This window comes from Copadichromis virginalis, linkage group LG14 (genome assembly GCF_057382275.1).
Source record: "Copadichromis virginalis isolate Kocher_CV1m ecotype Utaka linkage group LG14, C_Virginalis_male_GT1.1, whole genome shotgun sequence".
Lineage (NCBI taxonomy): Eukaryota > Metazoa > Chordata > Actinopteri > Cichliformes > Cichlidae > Copadichromis > Copadichromis virginalis.
Genome location: NC_140631.1, coordinates 13,878,784 through 13,903,396, shown reverse-complemented (window position 1 = coordinate 13,903,396; position 24,613 = coordinate 13,878,784). Strand labels below are relative to the sequence as shown.

The following is a 24,613-nucleotide window of genomic DNA, read 5'->3' as shown; positions in this document are numbered from 1 at the left end:
GACGGACCACTCTGATGTCGTCACTGCTGCACTCAAGAACAGACCATAGCTCTAGTACCAGGGCCCGAATAAAGCCTGAGACAGAACACGGAGAAATTTGTTGTACCAAACATTTATTTGAAATAGCAGCAACTAAAATTATTAACAGTGCTTTAATAAATAAACGACTGACTTTGTTATTGTGTCCAATCTTTTAAAGAAATCTGTCTTTGCATTGCTGGCACCGTTTTGATTGGAGGATTTGAATCTCAGGAAGGAAGGAATTTATAATGCCACTCCCTTTGATCCCATTTAATCTCTTCCCTGTTGCACTTTGGCCTGTCAGTAACTACATTTGAATTTTGCAGCTCAAGCTTGCACATAAAGGCTGGATAAAAACGTTAATGCAATCAAAATGTACGCAGCCCTCGCTGGAAAACTGGGGATACAGTACAGTACATAAATGATGAAGCAAAGACAAAACATTAGTGTCATGGAAGAAGAAATAGTCAGTGCATCACGGGAAGCTCCCAGCAATAAAACCTGCATTTGTATTGACACATAAACCTTAATTTGTGAGCAATTTTCAGTGTATTTCAGTTAAATTAATGAGACAAATATAACAAAAGGGATTTTATACTTAGAAGAAGAATATGAAATTGAAATATTAAACTAAGAAAACTATAAATACTGCAGTTCTAGAGTTACAGATATACAATTAAGCTTTGCATATCAGTGCTGTATAACCCAGGGAATGTACTTTTTTTTTTTTTATAATTGAATAGTAATGGAAATCATGAACTGTTTTTCAGAGGTCATAGATCAAATGAGCAGTAGAGTTTTTCTCACAGAATGGTTCTTTCACATAGAAAGCAGTGTGTGCTGCAGGTTTAGCAAATGGCCCATCATTTGTATCTCCAGTGTCTGTTGAAGTGTACAGTATCTGTGTGTGTGCATGACCGTCGGTGCTCTCTGCTCACTCGGGTTCAGAGGTACAGGGAGGAGGCTCAGCAGGAGTAGAGGCAGCTGCTTCATCACAAACATGCCAGGTGCAGGCGGTAAAGGCCCTTTCTGTTTCCTCTCAACCCTCCTGCCAAAGCCATAGAACTCTGCCGAGGTGAACCAGACAACACAATATAGACATTTTTCCCTGTTCCTACATGGAAACACAAGATCAAACGGGCATTTTTTTTTGGCATAAATATGTATATCATATCGGACTCAGTTTGTTCCTGTTATTGTTTTTGCACTGTACTTGTCATCCATTCCAGTGAAACGATGCAGAAGGTTGTAGGTTGTGCAATAGTGCCATCTAGAGGTGAAGTAACATCACACTGCCCGTGCTCTTGTCTCGTCACGGTGTTTGCGTGTTTCTCCCTCTCTGCACACTCAGCGTTATATTCACAATATGTGGAAAATATATTGATATTGAATGTTCAAATATGAGGATATGTATAATGTATAGGTTGACTTTGCTCTACCTACACTTCTGGCAGAGCAGCAGTTGCAATGCGAACACATAATTAAACGGTGTATTTATAGGAACAGATTTCTTGCCTATGGCAGACAAAGTGATTTTAAACGTGTAAAAGGTTTCATTCACAGATGATTTATTACTATCACACCCTGGAGACTTTATAAAGAGCACTGCTGCAAAAGCAGCCTAAACAAACTTGTACAGTAGGTCACGCTGGTTTAGTTTTTCATCAAAATGCTTTTTTTCTTTTACTATTATTTTTGAAAACGTTACAGCACTGGTGGACATTTCCTACCAAATAAGAACTAGACACTACTGTTATGTAGTGGTTAATTGGAAAACTGTTTTATCACGAATTTCTTATTTAGAAATAATTAAAATTTTATTTGATGTTTTTTTTTTTTTGGATGGATACTGTTATTGCAGTGATGCTGTAATTAAACTGTCTTCACCCCAGTAGAATAATTGCATGACTCCATCACTGAAGTGGAGGGTTTGCTTTGGAGGGGAAACGCACAGTGTCTCTTTAGTAGCATGGTGGTTGGATCCCACATTTGTTTCTTATGTAACATTGTAAATAGCTGCTAAGACAGCATATCTATTGGACAAGCACATATTATACATACTTTGCACGTGCAATATTTAAACATGTAGGCTAGAGAATGACTTTCAGTTGTATTATTTATTAGACGAATACTAATTATCACTGTAAATATGAAAATCTGTACAAAACATCAAAGCATTAAGAATACTTGCAATAAAAAGAAATTTTCTAAATGGTGCTGTTTGTCTTATTATGCAGTAGACTTGAGATCTCAGTAGTTATTAGTTCAAGATCAGGACACAGTGTTTAAGGGATTGTACATTTCAAAATATAATTTACTTTGAAGCGATCTGATCCTATGCCATGACATTTAAAACATTAACATAATGCTCACTTAAATTGAAAAAAAATCTCTCACTTTGTGATTTTTAAAAAAGCAAATAGAATGCATTTATCAAACACTTTTAGTTGATGTTTGTTATGGAGTAGTGGCAGAAATCTTTAGCCATTCCTCGTTGCCTCAGGAGCAATGATTTTATTGAACATGTGCAAACATAAATGGAAATATACGTAAAATAGAGTTTATAACAATATAACAAGCTTGAAAGTCAATATTTGGCATTGTAACTGTTATTCTTCAGTTCTAGTTTTCTTGTCATTTCCACAGGAACAGTTTTCCAGGCTTCTTGAAGGATATTCAGAGCACGTCTTTGGGTGTTGTCCGCCTTTTGTTCCGTTCTCGTGTCACAATGATCCCACACTGCTTCAGTAATATTGAGGTCTGGGCTCTGGGGAGGCCAAGCCATGACTGATGCTGTTCTATTGTATGTTTTTCTATCCAGGTATGCTTTTACTGTACTGACAGTATTTTGGGGATCATTGCTATCCTGAAAAATGATGCATTTGCCAATCACATGCTTTCCCAATGGCATTACATTGTGGATTAAAATCCATTGTTACTTTTCTATATTCAAGATTCCATCAATCAAGAGTTTCCCATCCTTAAGAATAGCTTCTTCTTCTTCTAACAATTTCTGACAAGGGTTCAGCAAACGGTAGATGAATCAGCTGAAGGGCTAGATGCACCTTTCAGGTCCTGTGTTGGGTCTTAACTCGATTTTCCCCTCTTATTTCTTAAGGACATGACTTTCAGATATTGTTAATTTGCTGTAGAGGGTGTGTGTGGTTGAAAGGCAAGGCCTGAAGAGGAAATGAGGGTTAGGTGAGAGGAATGGTGGAAACATTGGGGTAAAACTTGGATTCACTTATTATTAATTATTAAACACTTATTATTAATGGAGCAGTAACACTGAGAAAAAAATCATCAAACTTTTACTCCTACTGACAAAATTAATCAAAAGCATTTTTAATTATGAACATTAAAAGTACTATTGAATGGGAAAAATCACATCTATCTGGATTTCTTTGCTTGTTGATTTCCAAACTAATATAAGTATTTTTCTGTACCTTTGCACTGATTTTCCCCTTTAACTGAATTTATCCTGCCAATGCTTTTTTGCATGTGCCCTTTGCTGCTAGAAATCAGATCATCTTTTTCATATAAATCTATGTACAAAAAAATACATAGATAGCTTTTAAAGCTGGAATCGGTCTTTGACTTTGCCTTTATTCTTCATTGCTGTATTACCTTTCCTCCTTCTGACCTTACTCTTTATGGCCACTTTTAGCATAAATATAGCATCTGGTTTAGCAAACCTTATAAAGGGAAAATCGATCTGAGGAATGGGAACAAAGCAAAAGTCATCATGAACGTGTCAGTTGAGGCTGTTAATCAGTGGGATACTGCAGGTCACCCTGCTTAAAAGCTGTCCCAATCCCTCTTTACGTGAAGCCTTTGCTTTTATTATATACTTCATATAACATATCATATTTATTTCTAACCACCATGACACCACAAGAGGGAAGCATTAGGCACTGAGATGGTGAAACTGCAACTGATAAAAATGCAGTTCATACATATAATGCAGCAAGCTAATCGATCTGTTGAAATTCACAAACACTTCTGCAGAGTAGATACATTCATTTCATTTTGTAGAATAAAAATATAATTTCCTGCCTTGTTTAGTATCACTATAATAGAAGGACACCGGCGCTAACAGTAAAAGTAAAAGTAAAAGCTATTGATACCAATTATTTTTATACTATATCCTCACTTCACAGTGAGAACCAAAATCTGTTTCTTCTTTCTTTTGTACTAAACATGTTCTCACACTCTGGAGCCATTTTGGTGCAAAGTCAGCAAATTTTATAATTTATAAATTTTTCAATTTTATATTTTATATTCCCCTTGCCATAAGAGCTGGGTAACACCCAAATTTCTCATCTGTGCAGTATTAAAGGTTTATCCTATTCTATTCTAAAACTTTAAAACTGTTTTTATTCTAGTATATAACTTTTATGATCACTGAAATTAAAGTTAATATAGATATAGCTTAAAAATAATTGGACAAATAAGTGCCTGGAGATGTTACCAAAATGGCTCCAGAGTGTGAGAACATGTTTAGTACAAAAGAAAGAAGAAACAGATTTTGATTCTCACTGTGAAGTGAGGATATAGTATAAAAATAATTGGTATCAATAGCTTTTACTCAACAATGAACACATAAGGTGAAGTAAACGTAAATCACAGTCTGATAAAAACCCTTTAATAAAGCACATTCAGTACATGTTCTGAAGCTATTACTCTGGCTCTGTTTGGGGTCATTGTCACGCTACAGAATGAACTTAAGCGATCTGATTATTTTGCATGATAAAAGATCTAATTGTAGTTCTAGTCTCTAGTTTTGACATGCTCTCTGCAAAAAAACCCCCAAAACAACAAAAACTAAAACAGCGGGATGCTTCACCATGCTTCGCTGCCAACATCTGTGCCTAAAGAGTTGTGCACAGTATTGTGTGTTGTATCATCTGTTACCCTTGCTGCAGTGGGTTTTATGAAATTGTCACATTTTCATACAGTGTTGCTGTTCTGTCAAGTAATTACATCTGTATCTCTGCTGCTTTTTTCCCGAGGCAGAGCAGAGAGCAGGCTGGGGTGACAGCTGCAGTGACACTACCCTCCAATCACAGAAAACATACAGCGCCACATGGTGCATATTAGAGCAAAATCATATTTGACAACTGTGAGTTCTCTGCTCTGACATTAAACCATAACCTCTTTCATTAAGTGCTCACAGGGAGCTGCAGGACACTGCTGGTCAGAACAATGCAAACTATGATACAATAATGTCAATGAATTACATTCATTTTCTAGATTTTTTGTCATCCTTTAAAAATAGCTCCATTTTTTTACATGCTAAAATCTACAAATTATACAAATTTCCATCCCCATAAATACAACCTTATCTAAGTAACGCAGTGAGTTTATTTGATCAGTTTGTCCTTGTTAGCATTTACTGCTGGCTTACATTTAGCAGGACTTTAACCAACATATGGTAATCCTATTTCACGCCAGAGAACGATGAGCAGTCTCTTCGTTAAGAGTCTGATCAGCATTCAGTGTTATGTTAGCATGCAGGCTCTGTCCCTCAGAGCCGCCTCACTCCTCTCTCCCCCTCTCTGCTAGAAACAGGCCCTTGTGCTCCCAGCAGTCTCCTCCTGTTTTATTTACATCTTAAGCATTTAAGCTGATGCTTCATCCAGAGCAGTTTAGCGAGAGTAAGCAGTAGGAGGTCAGTGTCTGATTCAAGGACACTATTTACAGGACATATGGTTGCTTCAGGATTGAACCCATAACTTGTCATTTATAGAACAGTCCCTTTAATGTTCGGCCACCTGGCTGCTTTATTTGTGGCTGGGTAATATTGTGTAGAAGCGCTTTTATAAAAAATGTGATGAAAGTACTCTTAAGTCGAGTTGGTGTAAGTTACAGCAGATGCCATGCAGCTGGAAGCTGAGGGTGAAATCTCTTTTGAAGTAGTCTATTTTGGGGGATGATTTTGAGGACTAATCTCACAGCATGCCGAAAATATTTTGACCACAACCATGAAAATGGATGGAGCAGTTAAAAGGAGAGCAGGCCAGCATGGTAGCTCATCTTTGCTGTCTCTACCTTATTTATAGTCCAGAAAAGCAAAATAAAGCATGAGTTTAGCAGCAAAAAATTACAAACAAGCTTGAAAATAAAATTAAACTGAAAAAAATAAGCATACTAATTAAAGTATGACAAATTTAAAGACTGCAGATGTATCCTAAAACACAGTAACAAAGCACAACCCAGGAAACCAGTTGTTTATTGGAAGACAATCTTGGGAGCAAAAATCCAGCTGATCACACTTATGCAATTTAATATATGACATCATATACATCTCAGTACGTTAATAATTTCAGCCTTTAAGGCCTCCTGCATTTCCACTATTGGTACTTTTGTGCATTCCTGATTCAATCCTCCTCTCTCGTTCATGTTCCAACCCTTTGTCCAAAAAAGTGCTTCCTATGTTTGACTAGGTTTTCAGTAGTTATGGCACACAGCAGTTAACCAAATAAATTAACTTAGCGCAAAGAAACTTTGTACCCAACTGCTTACAGTACTTCATGCTACGAGATATATTGCATCTGATGCTACAGAATGCTTGGTGGAAAAATAGCAATAAAAGTCAGAATCCATAAAACATAGAAGTGAGATTTAGCCCAGAGTCCTTGTTGGGGTGATTTGAAAAAAAAAGTACACCAAGTAATATTTTTAGCATATTTTTCTTCAAATTATAAATATTTACAAGGATTTGAATTTTCTGAAAAACATAAGAATCACTTTTCAGGCATTTTTGCTAAACTGTGTAAAATTTTCTCCTGTCACGAGTAGCCATTCCTTAATTTCTAAGTACCATAGACCAGCGGTCCCCAACCCCCGAGCCATGCACTGGTACCGGTCCGTGAGTCGTTTGGTACCGGGCCGCGAGTGTTGAGGTTCAGGTGTGCAATTTATGGTTTACCGGGGGTTTTTTTCTTCGTTTTATCGTTCATATTTATTGTTTTTATCGTTACCTCAGTTCCCCTGTGTCTTTTCCCGTGTGTTATGAACACATTTTAGTTATTTAGGGCCGGTCCGTGGCACAAAATGAATGAAATATTGCAGAAAGACTGATGGAAGATGGAAACTTTTTTTCCCCTTCACATAAGAAAGAACACGCTTTTGGTCGATTAAATGTCTACTAAAACTTAAACACTGTAAAGAAGTGGCACACAGGAATTATGGCAACATCACATTGAAAGTTTGTAAAATTCATATAGAGAAATGGTCCTCATGCTAAACTTTCACCACGTTGAATGTCCATGTTTTTAAAAAAAAACTAACAAAAACAAAAAAACATCAATTGTTTCCAAACCACCTCATCACTCGTCTCCTTAAAGCCATCTATTTTTGAGTCTTATTTCAAAAGCTAAGGAGCCCCCGCATCATTGATTGTCCACTGGCCAAGGTAACGTCAGGTGACAGCTCTTGGAAATAGCCTTTGTAATTGGTCCCAATGAAACTGGCCAGGCGATCACTGCTTCATAGTGTTCTTGATGGTCCACCTCTGCCCCGAGCAGGGCTGCAGGACCAGCAGGTGGCCGGAGTAAACATTAGCCGGCACCACCTCCAGACAGCGTCCAGTAGCCCGATTTATGATCGATTCGTTCTGCAAGGCAGAAGGAGATACAATACTTTGGTTTTAACAGATTTCACAGATGGTCTGTGAACAATGCGTGATGGTGACAGAACAGTATGTAACCAGACCGGGCCTTATGTGAACTGTTGCAACCTCTTTCTTAAACAAATGGCACTAACTTTTTACCTTACATCTATATAAAATAAGTAAGGTCTCCCTATTTCCCTAAGACTTCTACGTCTGCAGGACTCTTCACTGCTTGTCCTGCTGTGTGACAAAGAATCGATGTGGCAGAAGGTCTGCAGCATCACTGTTCAAGCTCTCCTCTTCCCGTGCTACAGGCTGTAACTCTTTAGTTTTTAAAGGTTACCCAAACAGAACTAAAAGACCAACAGAAAATTGACTTACAAAAGGTTTTTCACATTAAAAGAAAAAGAGAATCAATGCCAAAGTAAAAGGTATATTGAGTCGCTTGTTACCCTTTAAGCAGTCTGGGTTTAGTTGTCTTAAGAGGACCCCTTATTTTCTAGCATAAATATAATTTTACAACAGTTATTGTTCATATTAATCATAGCCAAAGTCTCAATTTATGTGCAAATAATCCCCGTTAACCAGACTGCTTTGATTTCAGTAATAGCAGAGATGATATCCTAATATAGTCATCACAAACAGACAGATCTGTCCTACTGGTGTTAAAACCTTCTGTTTGTGAGGGTTTTAACACAAAGAAAGGTGGCTTCAACGGAGGTATTCGGAATATAAAGGCGGTTCTGTCAGATAAAGCATGAACTACGGGGCTGCAGCAATGCTGAGTATGAGAGAAATGAAGATTCATGCAAAGCTACTCTCATATTAGAGTCCAAGAGAAAAAAGAATGGACCCAGACATGAGCTCAATAGGTCCCTTTTAAAATCTGACATATAGATACTTTTCCTCTCAACTCTATGCCAGTAAATTTTAGTTTCTCTTATAAACACTCAGTTATATCATTGAAAAAGAGATTTCTTTACACTTCTGACCTGAGAGAAATGCCATGTCTTCTGTTTCACGTTGGTCACCTTTTCACAATTGAGGAGCTGAGGAAAGTTGCTCATCTGATCGTACACCACACAACGAGTGTCCTCACCAGTGCTGCCTAGGGGTCCCAGAAACAGCTGACCTTCTTTAGTGTAGCGTCCTAACTAAGAGGAAAACAGATACGTCACACATACAGTAAACGGAAAGTTACTGAACTGGCTGAGTGAATACTCTTCTCTTTATTAGCTAACGATGAAATAAGTATGTGATGATGTACAAGTTGAAGGTAACCTGGCAGGAATTTTCCTTGATTATGCAAGCTGTTGGGTTTTTTTTTTTGCTGCTTTGAACAAGAGGATGGTGTTGTTCCCAATACTGCTGAGAGGCAAAACATGTCTTTGTTCTTCACTGAGTGCTAAACACAAAGATTTTCCTGTACATCACTGCTAATCACAGTGTTGTTTCAGCAGAGTTCTAACCCACATATAGCCCTAACATTTTATATACACCAAATTCTGCAGTTTTCTCAACTTGACAGAAAGAAAAAGCAGAAGTGAGTCAGATTCTTCCCGCTCTGTTTTCTAACCTTTGTGTCTTTCACTTCAGCTTTTTCGTTCAGATTAATAGTAATTTCCACTTTAGCAGTGCAGATAAAACAGTTCCTTTGGTTGCATCTAGCTCTGAGGCTTTGAGTGTGCTGACGATAAAGACTGATTGGGAAATTGTTTATATCGCATTCTGTTCCTAACAAAGCATGAATAGTGGTTGCAATGCCTTGCAAAAGATATAAAGATAAAGCTTTCCATCAACCACCCAGTCAGCCCAGTTTGGGTCTTTTTGCAGAGTAACTGCATCCTGTTTGCAGTACATCATACAAAAGTTAGGTGATTTAACAGCGTTTGGACTCAAAATCTTAAAAAATCCCACTTGTGGTCCCTAGATGTCACTGCTTCTTCTTAAGAACAGAGTATTTATTAAAATGTTTTTCTAGTATCTTTGACCACTACAAGTTACATTCATCTTTTCACAGATATTCATATCGCACTTTATTTTATGCACTTATGTGCTTTATCTGTTTTGCATACACACCTACAGCCAGTCACCATTTAACCTAACGTGCATGTCATCGGACTGTGGGAGGAAGCCGGACTACCTGGAGAGAACCCACGCTAAGACACCATGGGGTCGCTTTTATCTCCGTGGAAGTGCAAGTGTGAAAAACTGGTGGTCTAATAAAAACTGAAGACTTTTTGTTCCATCAAAAGGATAACTTTAAAAAATGCAACTGAAGCATGTCTTGTGAAGAAAGTGTGATGCGGCTGTTAGATTTGTATTGTTGATTGTCATTTATGCTTAGAAATATTTACTTATATATGCTTAGAGTTTTGTAATTAATTGTAGATTGGTAGAGGTTTTGATCCTTGATAGTCTGCAAACTGTGTGTGTATTAGACAGCACTTTGGGAGCATGAGAGGTCATACCGTGTTTTATTGTTTTATGGTAGGATTAACGTAGTTGCGTCTGTTCTAGTCTAGTCTTTGTTTAGATGAACTGCAGGACTTCCTCACCGTGTTATCTAGGATGAACCATCTAGGGTGAGGGGGAGGCTACCCTCTTCCTGACCAAGGATGTTTGACCCTTTGATCAGCAGTCCACACACACACACACACACACACACACACACACACACACACACACACACACACACACACACACACACACACACACACGCACGCAGTAAGGATGGGCGGACATGTCTCAGCCTCCACCACTCTCAGCACTGGAGCCCCCCAGGGGTGTGTTCTGAGCCCCCTGCTGTACTCTTTGTACACATATGACTGTGTGGCCACTACCAGCTCCACCACCATCATCAAGTTTGCTGACGACACCGTCGTGGTGGGCCTGATCTCTGATAACAACGAGACGGCCTACCTGAAGGAGATTAGGAATCTGGAGAACTGGTGCCAGAGGAACAACCTCCTTCTAAACGTCAGTAAGACAAAGGAGCTGATAGTGGACTTCAGCACTAAGCAGGAGAGGAACTACCAGACCCCCGTCATCAACGAGTGCCCAGTGGAGAGAGTGGACAGCTTCAAATACCTCGGAGTTCACATCACGCAGGACCTGTCATGGTCCTGTCACATCAACACCGTGGTGAAAAAGGCCCGTCAGCGTCTCTACCACCTCAGACGCTTGAGAGACTTCCAACTGCCCTCCAAAGTGCTCAGGAACTTTTACTCGTGCACCATAGAGAGCATCCTGGCGGGAAACATCTTAACCTGGTTCGGGAACAGCACCATGCAGGACAGACGAGCTCTACAGAGGGTTGTGCGGTCAGCTGAGCGCACCATCCGCTCCGAGCTCCCTGACCTGCACTCAATCTACAGCAGGCGGTGCTGGACCAAGGCCAGGAAGATCGTGAAGGACCTCAGCCATCCCAACAACAGACTGTTCTCTCTGTTGAGGTCAGGAAAGCGATTCCGCTCCCTGAAGACCAACACAGAGAGACTGAGGAGGAGCTTCTTCCCGCAGGCGATACGGTCTCTCAATCACACCACCACACAGTACTGACCCACACATACAGTTCTTACACACACACTGGACTTTCTGGACTTTGTTTTTGCACAACACTGGTCACTATATTCTTCATTTCCGGTTAATACTTGTACAGCTGCTGTTATTGTGTATATATTTATTTATATTTAGATTTCTTCATACATTCTTATATAGTTCTATACTGTGTATTGGTGTATTTTGTTGTACAGTTATTTTATTTTCAACTTTAATTTATATATTTTATCTTATTCTTCCCAGTTAAATTTACCCTTCATTCTAATTTGTGTTGTACAGTTATTTCATTTTTAACCTTAATTTATATTTTATTCCTTCCTAGTTAAATTTACCCCTTTTTAATTTTTCATATTTATTTCCTACCTTATTCATAGCCTTTCCTTTTTTGTTTTCTTTAGGTCACGAGCAGTTGTCCAAGCATTTCACTACATATCGTACTGTGTATGACTGTGTATGTGACAAATAAAATTTGAATTTGAATTTATTACTCTTTGTGTGTATGTAGACGTCATATGTTAACGAACTTATGCATATTCATGTAACCTCAATAAAAGGACAGTGGTACGGGAGGACGGACGAGAGCAACTGGGGCCAAGCGAAGGAACGGCGATTGTCCGGTTCTCTCCCGTGCACGAGTAACATGAAGCTTGCCTACTTCGTGTCTTGCTTTGCAGTGTAATTATATTGCCTTTAACGTTCCAGCGGATGGGTTCAAGCTACAAACCTATCAGCGGCACTCATTTTTCCAGAATTGAATTGAAATTTTAGCTCCTTTAGCATTTTACCACTGAAGCCTTGACTTTCTGCCTAAAGCACCTGTTTACCACTGTGAGCTAAAAAGAGAGGCCCTTAGGGCTGAAGGGATGAAGAGCTGACACTGGCTGACTCAGGGCTTCAACACAAAAAGTGCAAGACACAATTTTATTCTGACAGCAGAACTCGCTCCTTGGAGGATTTCAGCTGAGCCTGTGATTGAGACACAGCTGCAAATCACATCACCGGAGAAGCTCACTGTATGTTTTCATGAGAAAGCAAAGCAACTGGAAAAAGATGGAGTATACTCTTTAGTATGGTGGTGAGGAAGAGTGTTGTACCTGAGGACCCCACCCATGGCATGGGTGCAGGGTGGCTGTGTGGTTCTCCTTCACACCCTGATCCATACACAGGTGGCTTGCTTTAGAATTGCGGACCTTAAATACACAAAAAAAAAGAGTCAGACTTAATTCATAAAATATGAATATTCCCCAAAATAATTACCGATTAAAAATGTATAAAGGCTAAAAACAAGGATGTGTCAGTGTGGATCAGACAAAGTTCTAAATCTCATTTATTTTCTATTAACAGCTGAGAAGATGTGGATGTACATGCTGTCTGAGTCCCTGCTTTCTTGTTATATTTTGGTCTGTGGAGGAGATACAAGTTTCTTAGGACTTTGTGTAAGTATCATTTATTTAATTTCAGTGGTTTAATTTGTACATCAGATCTTACATCTACAAACTTACTTTTTCCTGTGTCTTTGTCCTTCATGGCTCACCTCACCGTAGAACAGCGTATCGTTGTACCTCCTCATCTCTGGGTAAACGTTGTCTAGGTACCAGTGAAAGCTCTTACATTGCAGACTCTTCCTCAGTGCAACCCTCTGTGATATGTCTCCGTAATCAATACCGTGGTTCTGCAAGAGCAAAGGAAGTTATTATGCCTAAAGTCTCTACATAAATTGTGGAACCAAAAGAAAAACTGTTTGGCTCTGAACATGGACATCTGATAGTCACAAACAGACAAGCATGACTGACAGCATCCTCTCTAAGAGAGGTCTTGGTGCAGAAAAATGCCGTTCTCACCTCCATGGGGATGTTCCAGGCCAGGTAGACATTGGACTTGTACTCATCCATCCAGACCTCTGCCACACGCAGGGCATTAAGGCGTGTGTGGAAAGCTATGTTACTGTGGTAAGGTTTCTTCATTCGTGCAATATGAGCCACTCTGGAGCAAGGCAGCACCTCCATACTGCCTCCACACAGCCACACCTGTGGGTAGTAGGAGTATGAATTAAAGCTCACAATAATATACTGCTGGCTGCTGGGCAGCAGGAAATATAAATAGGCAGATGCACAGTCGCCGCGATGTCCTGATTTATAAAGTCAATTACAGCTAACAGCTGGAGCATAGAGCACCTGGAAGGACGTGTTTTCTTTGTGCTGGAACTAATGAAAGCTAAATCTGTACATTTAGAAGTCCTTCTCGGTTTTTCTTCTTGTTTTCTGTTATATAAAAAATATCTAATTGTTGCTTTTATTCATTTTTTTCTAGCCAACCTTAAGGGGCATCAAGAGGAGCTGAGGTTTTCGGCACTTCAGCACTGGGTTAACTTTTAAGCTCCAACTGTGAGTATACATACATAAATGCATGTTTTTTTACTTATATTGTTTGCTGTGACAACGTATCATCCAGAGCACTCTCCCAGTCAGCGAATACACCATGATGATTCCAGGCATGTCATTAAAGATCAACAAGAAGAGACGGTCAGAAGCACAAGTCATGCTTGAAGATGTGGCCAAAACATCTTCTACAGTTCACCATGCTATTTCCCAGCTTTGATGTAGGACAGCGGGCCAGAACAATAAGACATGAATGCTAGCATAGCCCCAAGAGCTACACAACAACAGAATAAAAAAAGAAGCATAAAAGCAAGCAGTTTACACAATCATAAAAGCATAAGACAACAAGTGAGTTTTGAGTTGGGACTTAAAGAGAGAGATGGAAGAGATATTTCTTAAATCAGGAGGTAGGGAATTCCAGAGTCGTGGAGCAGAGCAGCTGAAAGCCCTGCTCCCCATGGTGGCAAGACGGGGGGAAGGGACGGAGAGAGAAAGGGAAGAAGAAGATCTAAGACATCGAGATGGGGCAGTGATCTGAACCAGATCAGAGAGATATGGAGGAGAGAGATGATGAATAGCCTTAAATGTGTACAAGAGTATTTCTTCTTCCTGACCAAGATTCGTTCCTTTTGTTGCTTCTCATTAACAGAGGTCAAAGAAAGTATAATGATAAAGTGGAGAACTACTGGACATCATTCATTTTTGGTGCTAAAGGTTTAAGAATTAACTGCAGCAGAAGAGCTTCACCTGCTTGTGAAGTGGTTTAGAAAAGAAACCTCAGAGCATGAAGGTTGAATCAATTATCTCCTCATACAAACCACCCAGCAGCTGAGCTGAAAATGATATCAGAATGGCTAGAACAATGTTATGGTGCATCTAGAGCTACTGAAACAGCTCTTAATGCAAAACTTTAAAAAAGAGCTTTTTGACCTAGCAGACTTGCTATTGAAGAAATAGGAAGCTGAACAAGATAACTTCCTCCCAGGATCCTCTCTGGAAACAGCCAGTGGTACTCATCCCTTTTTCCAAAAGCTTCTACACAACCTCAGGAAAAATGGACATGCCCAAATAAGGGCATCATGTAGCTACAATCTCTAAGTTGATCAGTGGTGGAATCCAATGACCTAGCTGTAATCCTTACTTCATTCACAATGATAGCCATCAAAATCAGCAGGTCAAGACTGAGGTATCCTCTGCAGGTTTGGAGAACAAATGTGCAAAGCCAGCAACTGACCAATTAGGAACTATCCCAGCCACAGAAAAACACAGCCCTTAAACAAACACAGAGGCTTCAGAGGAAAACCCCTTGAAGAACAGATGAGAACAGGACATGGTGCTGTGAATTCATTCATGCAGGACTGTGAGTGAGATCAAACCACTGGACCCTGAATTGACCTCTCACTGTTAGGTAGAATTGTTGTGCACATCCACAAGCTTCAAAAGGAGATTAACTGCTCTCATAATGAATAATTTACCCAGAAAGTGGATCTCGGCAGAGTACTCACAGAAGAACTGAGCATCAAAATGGAAAAGAAAGAAGATTTAAGACACGTTAGGCATGGTTGTTGTTGACAGAAGGACTGGTCTGAGTATTTTGGAAACTCCTGATCTACTAGGATATTTCTGTATTACCATCTCTAGGGTTATCCCAAGGGATGGTCCAAAAAAGAGGAAATATCCAATGAGGCAAGGCAAGGCAAGGCAAGTTTATTTGTATAGCACAATTCAACAACAAGGTGATTCAAAGTGCTTTACAGAGACATTAGAAACAAGAACAAATAAAAAGCATGATTTAAAATTGATTAAAACAAGCAAACTAACTAACTAACTAATTAACAAACAAACAAACAAACAACAGTATATAAAATCAAAACAGATAAAATCAGAACAGTAGATAAAATCAGTAGTTAAATGTAAGTTTTGAAATTTAAGCTTAAAGTGTGGATTTGGTGCTTTATTCAAATGCAGCTGAGAACAGGTGAGTCTTCAACCTGGATTTAAATAAACTGAGTGTTTCAGCTGATCTGAGGCTTTCTGGGAGTTTGTTCCAGATATAAGGAGCATAAAAGCTGAATGCAGCTTCTCCGTGTCTGGTTCTGACTCTGGGAACTGATAAAAGACCGGATCCAGATGACCTGAGGGATCTGGAAGGTTCATACTGGGTCAGGAGGTCACTGATGTATTTTGGTCCTAAACCATTCAGAGCTTTATAGGCCAGCATCAGAACTTTAAAGTCTATCCTCTGACGGACAGGCAGCCAGTGTAAAGACCTCAGAGCTGGACTGATGTGGTCCACTTTTTTGGTCTTAGTGAGGACTCGAGCAGCAGAGTTCTGAATGAGCTGTAGTTGTCTGACTGATTTTTTAGGTAGACCTGTAAAGATGCTGTTACAGTAATCAAGCCTACTAAAGATGAATGCATGGACTAGTTTTTCCAGGTCTTGTTGAGACATCAGATCTTTTATCCTTGATATATTCTTGAGGTGATAGTAAGCTGACTTTGTTATTGTCTTAATGTGTTTTTCTAAGTTTAGGTCTGCATCCATCACTACACCCAAATTTCTCGCCTGGTTTGTGGTTTTTAGATGTATAGATTGAAGTTCTCTGGTGACCTGTAATCGTTTTTCTTTGGCGCCAAAGACTATTACCTCAGTTTTGTTTTTGTTTAGTTGGAGAAAATTGTGGCACAACCAGTCATTAATTTCCTCAATGCATTTACCAAGAGCCTGTACAGGGCCTCGGTCTCCTGGTGACATTGTGATATATATTTGTGTGTCATCTGCATAGCTGTGATAGTTTATTTTGTTGTTGTTTATAATCTGTGCCAGTGGGAGCATGTAGATGTTAAACAGAAGGGGTCCCAAGATGGAACCTTGGGGAACTCCACATGTGATACTTGTCTGCTCAGATGTGAAGTTACCTATTGATACAAAGTATTTCCTGTTTTCTAAGTATGTTTTGAACCAGTTTAGTACAGTTCCTGAAAGACCTGTCCAGTTCTCCAGTCGTTTGAGTAATATGTTGTGGTCAACTGTATCAAATGCTGCACTGAGATCCAGTAAAACTAGGACTGACATTTTTCCACTGTCTGTATTCAGACATATGTCATTAAACACTTTGGTCAGAGCGGTTTCAGTGCTGTGATTCTGTCTAAAACCTGACTGGAAGGCATCGTAGCGGTTATTCTGTTTTAAGAAGTAACTGAGCTGTTGAGAAACTGCTTTTTCAATGATCTTACTTAAAAACGGGAGATTTGAGATCGGCCTGTAGTTGTTCATTTGTGTCTTGTCAAGATTGTCCTTTTTCAGTATAGGTTTGATTACAGCAGTTTTTAGTGATTCTGGAAACACACCTGATAATAAAGAAAAGTTGACGATCTGTAACAGGTCTGACTCTAAAGTCTTTGAGACCTTTTTGAAAAAACTTGTTGGCAGGACATCTAAACAGCAGGAGGAGGAGTTCAGTTGACCTAAGATGTCCTCCAGGTCTTTGCTGTTAATAGGTTGAAACTGTTTCATGGTGTTTAAACAGTTTTTTGCTGGACACAGTACATATCCTGGATCTGCTGTTGATGTACCAATTGCTTGTCTAATTTTTTGGATTTTTTCAGTGAAGAATTTGGCAAAGTCATTGCAGGCCATGGTTGAATGAAGTTCAGCTGCCACTGACACAGGGGGGTTTGTTAGCCTGTCAACTGTAGAAAATAAGACCCGAGCATTATGGCTGTTTTTAGTGATGATGTCAGAGAAGTAGGACCTCCTTGCACTCCTCAGTTGTAAATTATAATTGTGAAGTTTCTCTTTATAAATGTCATAATGAACCTGGAGGTTTGTTTTTCTCCATCTGCGCTCAGCTTTCCTACACTCTCTTTTTTCATTTTTCACCAGTGTGGAGTTTCTCCATGGAGACTTTTTCCTTCCAGAGATAACCTTCGCCTTAATGGGAGCAATAGTGTCCATTACATTTAACATGTTAGCATTGAAGCTATTGACGAGCTCATTGACTGACCCTCTGGACAGGTCAGGTGTTAATGGGAAGACCTGGTTAAAAATTGCACTACTGTGTTCAGTTATACACCTTTTTGTGATCACTGTTGTTGATATATTTGTGTGGGCTGAGATTTTACTTTCAAAGAAAACACAGTAATGATCAGACAGGCCCACATCAGACACAGTAACCTTTGAAATGCTCAGGCCTTTGGAGATCAGTAGGTCGAGAGTGTGTCCTCTATTATGTGTGGCCTCTGTTACATGCTGAGTCAGCCCAAAGTTGCCCAGAGTGTTACTCAGGTCTTTAGTCCCTTTGTCCTGAGGGTTGTCCACATGAATGTTAAAATCCCCAACAATAATTACACAGTCAAAATCAACACAGATCACAGACAGCAGTTCACTGAGGTCATTAAAAAAGTCTGTGCAGTATTTGGGAGGCCTGTAAACATTAAGAAACACAACTTTGGATGGGGCCTTCAGCTGTAAAGCCACATATTCAAAAGACTGAAAACTTCCAGGAGATAGCTGCTTACATTGAAATGATTCATTAAATAAGACAGCGACCCCTCCTCCTCTCCTGCTCGCCCTGACCTCACTGATAAAACTGTAGTTAGGAGGGGTCGTCTCGATGAGAACAGCTCCACTGTTACTTTGGTCCAACCAAGTTTCAGTTAAAAACATAAAATCAAGGCTGTGCTCAGTGATTAAATCATTAATTAAAAATGTTTTCCCAGCTAGAGATCTAATGTTTAATAAAGCCAACTTAAGTGTTTTAGAGGTATTACTTGTCCCCTCGTGTTTGGGAGCAGTCTGTGGCACACAAGGTATGTTTACTATGTTTAAAGATCTTTTAGAGTGCAGCTCTCTGTGTTTTGACCAGGCCACATGTCTCCTGTCACCTAAAAGTACAGAAATTTTAAAACCTTCTAGTAAACAGGGTCCCAGCTTCTCCTGGGAAAAGTCATCACTGCCATAGTCCTCACAGCCCGGACCCTGCACACATCACACATCAGACTGCGGAGACAGGGCATGAGAGACAGTTCTCTGGGTGAAAATATCTTGTTGATACCAGACCCGACCAGAGACTGCTTTGAGCTGACAAGAAGGCAACAGTAAAACAGATAACTTCTTCTTAAAAACCACTTTTGCATTACTTTGAACCGTGAACCTTGAAGAATTTGGGCTAGAGCAGCAGAGGACCATATCAGGTGCTACTCTTGTGAGCTAACAGGAAAGTCTCCACAGTCAGGGGATCTCAATCAGATAGATCACCTTTGGTATATGACGCAATGGGAGATTCCCATCGTGAATGCACAGCTGACAAATCTGCATCAACTGCATGAGGCCATCATGCCACGATCAATCTTTGAGGAATGTTTCCAGTACTTTGTTGAATCTATGCCATGAAGAATTAAAACAGCTCTGAAGGCAAAAGAGTGTCCAACCTAATACTGACAAGGTGTATCTAATAAAGTATCTGCTGAGTGTGTCCAACCCACGAGCCTTCTGCTGTGAACATAATGAAGACATGGATATCCAAGCTATCTGAACCCACGTCAAAGTGATGTGAGCGTAACAGAAACTTCAAACTGACAGGTCGCCAAACAATTGCACAGATGCAACCTATTTCACTCCTGACAAACATTCCTACTGGATAAAAAGTAGGTCCGTCAGTCTTTCTTCACACTGGGAACAATATGAAACATGTTCCATCCACAGATAAGGAGCACTACAAACAGAAAATGGGCACATAGGTTTTAAAGATAACCTATGTGTTTCTGTTACCCAAGGACACGGGTGCTAACCAACAGAGGGTATGCCAAAAAAAAACATTTTACTGCTCTCTGCCACACTCTAAGATAAATAAGCAGTACTATGATTTCATGTAAAAGATGTTGGACAACAACCATGCAAAATTGCCCCATAGAGGTGCTGATATCTACCGCTTAACATTCATTATCCCAAGAATCCTGTTAAAACCCAAACAGTCATTGATTCAAGTGCTTGTTATGAAAGAGTTTCTCTGAATGAGGGCCTTCTCCCTGGACACATCCAAACAATCCTCTTGTAAGGGTTGTAGTGAAATGTAGAAATGTTGTTGTCGCAGGGCAACTCTGGATATGTGTCCCACTGCTTTGTAGTAAAAGAGGAACAGAAAGAAATGTGGTTCTTGAGATGTGACATTGTGGGCTAGATTCATGTCTTTGCTAATACTTCATCTCCAGCAGTTGTAATATATTTATAGGTGCGTTGAAGCTGAATTTTAGCTGTTTTATTGCATCTGTACACGTTTACTTATCTAGACTTAATTTTGGGGGGAATCTTGATATTTTTGATGACAAGATATAAGAACTTTCCATTTCAGATTCAAGTTATGACCAAGTCAACTCAAAGACAAGGCAACCGTTTTTGTCTTTCTAAAAATATTTGATTGTTTAGCTTGCTGGATAAAAGCCAACACACTCGGGTTGTGAAAATGTTTGACGTTATTTTTTCAGGAAAAATCTAATAACCTTGCAGAAAAACAAAAGACTCTCCAATCTCTCAAAATGTACAGAAACAAACTCCAACCTTCCTGCTCTGCTCTACGTGACCTATTTATCTCCATTGCCCTGCTGTGAGCTGCTCACACAGGACTGGTCCTCCAGGACTCTTAATGGGGCCTCATCAGTGGTGCCACGCTACGGTGGCCACTGCTCCACTTAAAACCTACAGGGGTAAAGAGGGAGCAGGAACAAGAGGAAACTGGGTGACACACAAACCCTGATGCCTAGTTCGATGTTCTCCCCTCCGTAGACGTCCATGCCTGAGTCGAGTAGACCGAGTTCTCCAAAGTAGTCCCGATTGGCCACAAAGGAGCATCCAATCATGGCAGGCGTCCTGCAGCCAGGAAAACACACTATCATGTGACACTGAGCGTTTGCAAACACCAGAATGTGTTTTTTTGTGGCTTTATCTGATGTTTATTTTGGAGTACTTTTCTACAACCCAAATCTCCACTATGCAAAGTTTCACACTTTATATTTCAGCCTATTATGTGGAGGGTAAATCTAAACATTTTTGTGCATACTCATGCAATTTATTCTTATTTTTAATTAAAGAATGGAAGGAAATCCAATTTAACACAAATATATGGGTGATAATCAGATAATTAAAATCCTATTTTCACCACTCTCTAATTTAGGCTGTAATTTTTTTATTGCTTTAATGAAGTCTGGTTTCCCATCAGGAGCTTTTTTTCTTGTTTTCCCCTAATCTTCCCCAAAACTAAAAAAAGAACTTGGTGGCAGTTTTATTGAAAATCTTAAAGAAGTGGAAAAAAATACATCTCAGAAGTGTGAGATCTGTGTTCACGTTTAAATGGGAGAAGCTGGCATACCTTATTGGTGCAGACATGTCTCCCTCCTCCCACCACTCTTTGGGTGGATTAATGTACATGCACCACAGTTCCCAGTTGTAGCCATGGCCAGAGTTCTCATAGCGCTCCACCTCAAAGGTATCGTGCTTGATGTTGTCGATTGACGGCAAGATAATCCTCTTGTGGTTTTCTTTTATTCTAGCTAGAACTGGTTCTGACCTGAAAAAAGTGCAAACACACACACACTCACACATTTAGTTGACTTTACTTTGTGCAGAAACAAAGTTTATAACATCTTTTAAGAGCACCACTTTTTTCATCCACTTCAGTCAAATAGAAAGTTCCTTGTGTCGTCCCAGTTTTATCACTAATTCTGTTTGATTCAGCCGAGTTGAGCTCTGCAGGGGGCAGTGAGAGAACTGCACGGTATACCTTAAGTTATGCACTGAGCTCGAAAATGAGATCCACAAAAAGACATCAACAGGATGTGGCAGTTGTCTTAGCGGGGTTAATAAGGTCCCTCATTGCATGCTAATTTCTTGACAGTATTTAGCCTTTGATTCAGTTCACCACCAAGCGCTCAGCTTTTTTGAATTAGTACAAAACCTTCATTTTTTATGGTTACTAAAAATTTACTTTTACGACAAGTTCTCCAAGAGGGGTCCTGTTTTGGTGTGTGTTTTATGTGTGCTTGTGATGTTTTTTTTTAAATAAAATCCGTTCAACCTGATCCCACAGCCTCAAGTGTCTCATTTTAAAACTTCTCAGGCGTGAAATAGCTTGGCTCTTCCTTTTATGCAGCTTCAGCTATCCTTTGTCTTCTCTTTCCATGGTTTCTTTGCACTTTGTAGCACTCTTTTAACACTGATACCCAAAGCTCTATTATTGTCATTGTTGTTATCATGAATAAGTAGAGAGATACTCCCATACGGTTTATGACAAAATTTAATCCGAAGTGATTGATGGCCCTAATCATGACCTTTTGACCTCGCCCCTCCCCCCCGGAAGCGAGTAATGACCGTGACGAATTGCATCCGGAGAAGGGGGGGGCGGGAACCCCCCGACATCCGGAGAAGGGGGGGCGAACCCCGGAAGCGCGCCATCTGTCGCTAAGCGTGTCGAATTGCATCCTGAGAAGGGAGGGGGGGTAAACCTCCGGAAGCGCGCCATCTGTTGTTGGGAAAAAAAAAGAAAAAAGTTTTTAGAGGGAGGAGAATAAAAGCAGAGAGGAGGAGTTCACAATTTCTAAGCCTCAGACACACAAGATGGATTTCATTCTGCAGCCCAGCAGCTCTCCTGTGTCCGATGAGATCTGCTCTCCCAAAGAAGAAGGCTTTGAATATGCCATATTCAAATACAGCATATTTACTAAGGAAGGCCTCGATCCGGACCTTATGACACTTCCGGAAATACTCCGGAATTGTCTAGTCATTTTCAGACCTGATGCGTCATGTTCCATATACATGAGGGGAGGGGTTTGGTTCCTGAAGCACAGCGGTGATGCAGCAGCTGATTTTGTGCTGTATAGAGAGACAGAGCGGCAGCTAGTTTTCCGCAAACTCATAGTCTGAATTCTGTTTCAATATTATGACGATTTTCTCTGTATTTCTTAATGGGAATAAAGAGTGACTTCCTGTAGAGATTTCAATAGTATTTTATTTTCCTATAATACAGACGCAGTAAAAAAAACCTTTAAGATGATCTGCCTAGCAACAAATTGCATTTTTAGGCTACACCATAGCTTGTGATGAAAAGAAGAACTTTCTATCCGCTTGTAACCTACAGGCTGCCTACCCCGTATGTGTAAAAATGAATAAATATCCCTTAGTGAATACTTTTCTTTGAATACTACTTTTCCTTTTGAGAATCCCTTTTACAAGGGACTGAAAAAACAAACCATAATTGCCGTGACAGGCGATCTTGTTTCACACACACACACACACACACACACACACACACACACACACACACACACACACACACACACACACACACCGCGGGTCAAGGAGGAGTGAGATATCAGATATCAGTTTTTTCTCAATGCTTATAACCTATAACGCGCCCCCCAAAACAATATTATTATTATTAAAACATCTATAAGGTAGGTTTTGCGCAGCCTGCTCCTTGTCAGACCAAAGTTTTTTTCTTCATTACTTTTAGCTACTTTTACACTGGGTTTTCTCAATAGACAGAAAATGAAAATGAGGAGTCAACAGCCGATATTATCATTGCTTGTAACCCGGTAAATAATTTCGTACATCTCCCCATAAAATAAGCCTTAGTGGAAAAAAGCTCATATTCGAATAAGTTTATTCCCCTCTGTGGGAAAGAGTTTTTTTCTCAGAGTCAACCATGAGGCGAGTTTTGTCAACAGCAATTGTCCATTTGGTAAAACAAATATCCGCCTCTAAGTCGTATTTTACCGTTGCAGAATGTGGAAAACAGACAGCCCTCACAGGAGGCACCCAGGGGCCCACCTCACACACCATAGTTAAAATATTTAAATTTCAACTAAATTTGTAGTAATGATCGGATTTCCTCACTTATCTACACCACACTCCTTGATTTCTTATCGTTTCTTATCGTTCCTCTGTCCCTTAATAGAAACTATCCTCCCTTTCAGTTGTCTTTTGCACTTCCATATCGCAAAGCAGTTACTGTAGGTTATTTTCTGCTTATGCATTAATGTAATTAATTAACTTATTTATCCTTAAGTACGGTAATGACTTGAGTTCTAATGCTTTTTGTCTCTTGAGTTAGCCGTCAATGTGGGATTTTTTTACCCTTTTGTTCAGTTAAAGCTGCCTTTCATTCTTCAACGCAGCTTAAACTCTAATAGGTAAGCTTTCTTGTAATTTCTTAGTTCTGCAGGCTTCTTGAAAGACATCCGAGACTCTTCTTTGGATGCTGGATGCCTTTTGTTTTGTTTTCTGTCAAGATGATCCCACACTGCTTCGATTATCTTGAGGTTCGAACCCTGGAGAGATCAATCCATGACTGATGCGTTGTTTCATCCAGGCATACTTTGACTACAATGGCAGTATGTTTGCGATCATTGTCGTACTGAAAGTTGCTGCCAATCAGACATTACTTGGTATTACATGGTCGATCAAAATCTGGTGGAACTTTTCTACATTCATAATTTGATTAATTTGGATAAGAGCTCCAACAACACTGGCTGAAATCCAGCCTCAAAGCACGGTAGAGTATCCACGCTGTGTTAAAGACGGCTATAGACATTCACTGTTGTATCTCTCTTCGGACCTCTTCCATGCATATTTCAAATTTGGATTCATTACTCCATAAGACATATTACAGCTGATTTCTTTTTCCAGTCAATTTCTTGTGTAATTTGGCACACCTCAGCCTTATTTTTCTCTGTTCTCCTTCCTTAAGAATGGCTTATTAACAGCCACCCTTCCAACTCAGATAACTTTTGATGAAATGTTTACAGCACTTGAGTTACTCGCCACGGCCATCCTAAATGCTAAGAACACTAAACTTTAATTCTAAATTACGTTAACCAGAAAAAACAAGCCAAAGTCGAGATGTTGCTGAGCTGACCTGTGCTATGCTATGCCTTCTAAAGCACGTATAATGTAAACAGAACTGGTCTTTGCACAGAAGCCTGTGGAGCTTCATAATTAACCTCAGTGTGTGAAGAGCACTCTCCATTTAATAATAGCTGTAAT

At 39.8% G+C, this 24,613-nt stretch overlaps 1 pseudogene; it reads right to left on the bottom strand.

The window, feature by feature from the left end:
* Positions 1 to 6,236: 6,236 nt before the first annotated feature.
* The window catches only part of LOC146693610 (polypeptide N-acetylgalactosaminyltransferase 17-like), a 33,017-nt pseudogene continuing 14,640 nt past the window's right edge, over positions 6,237 to 24,613 (bottom strand).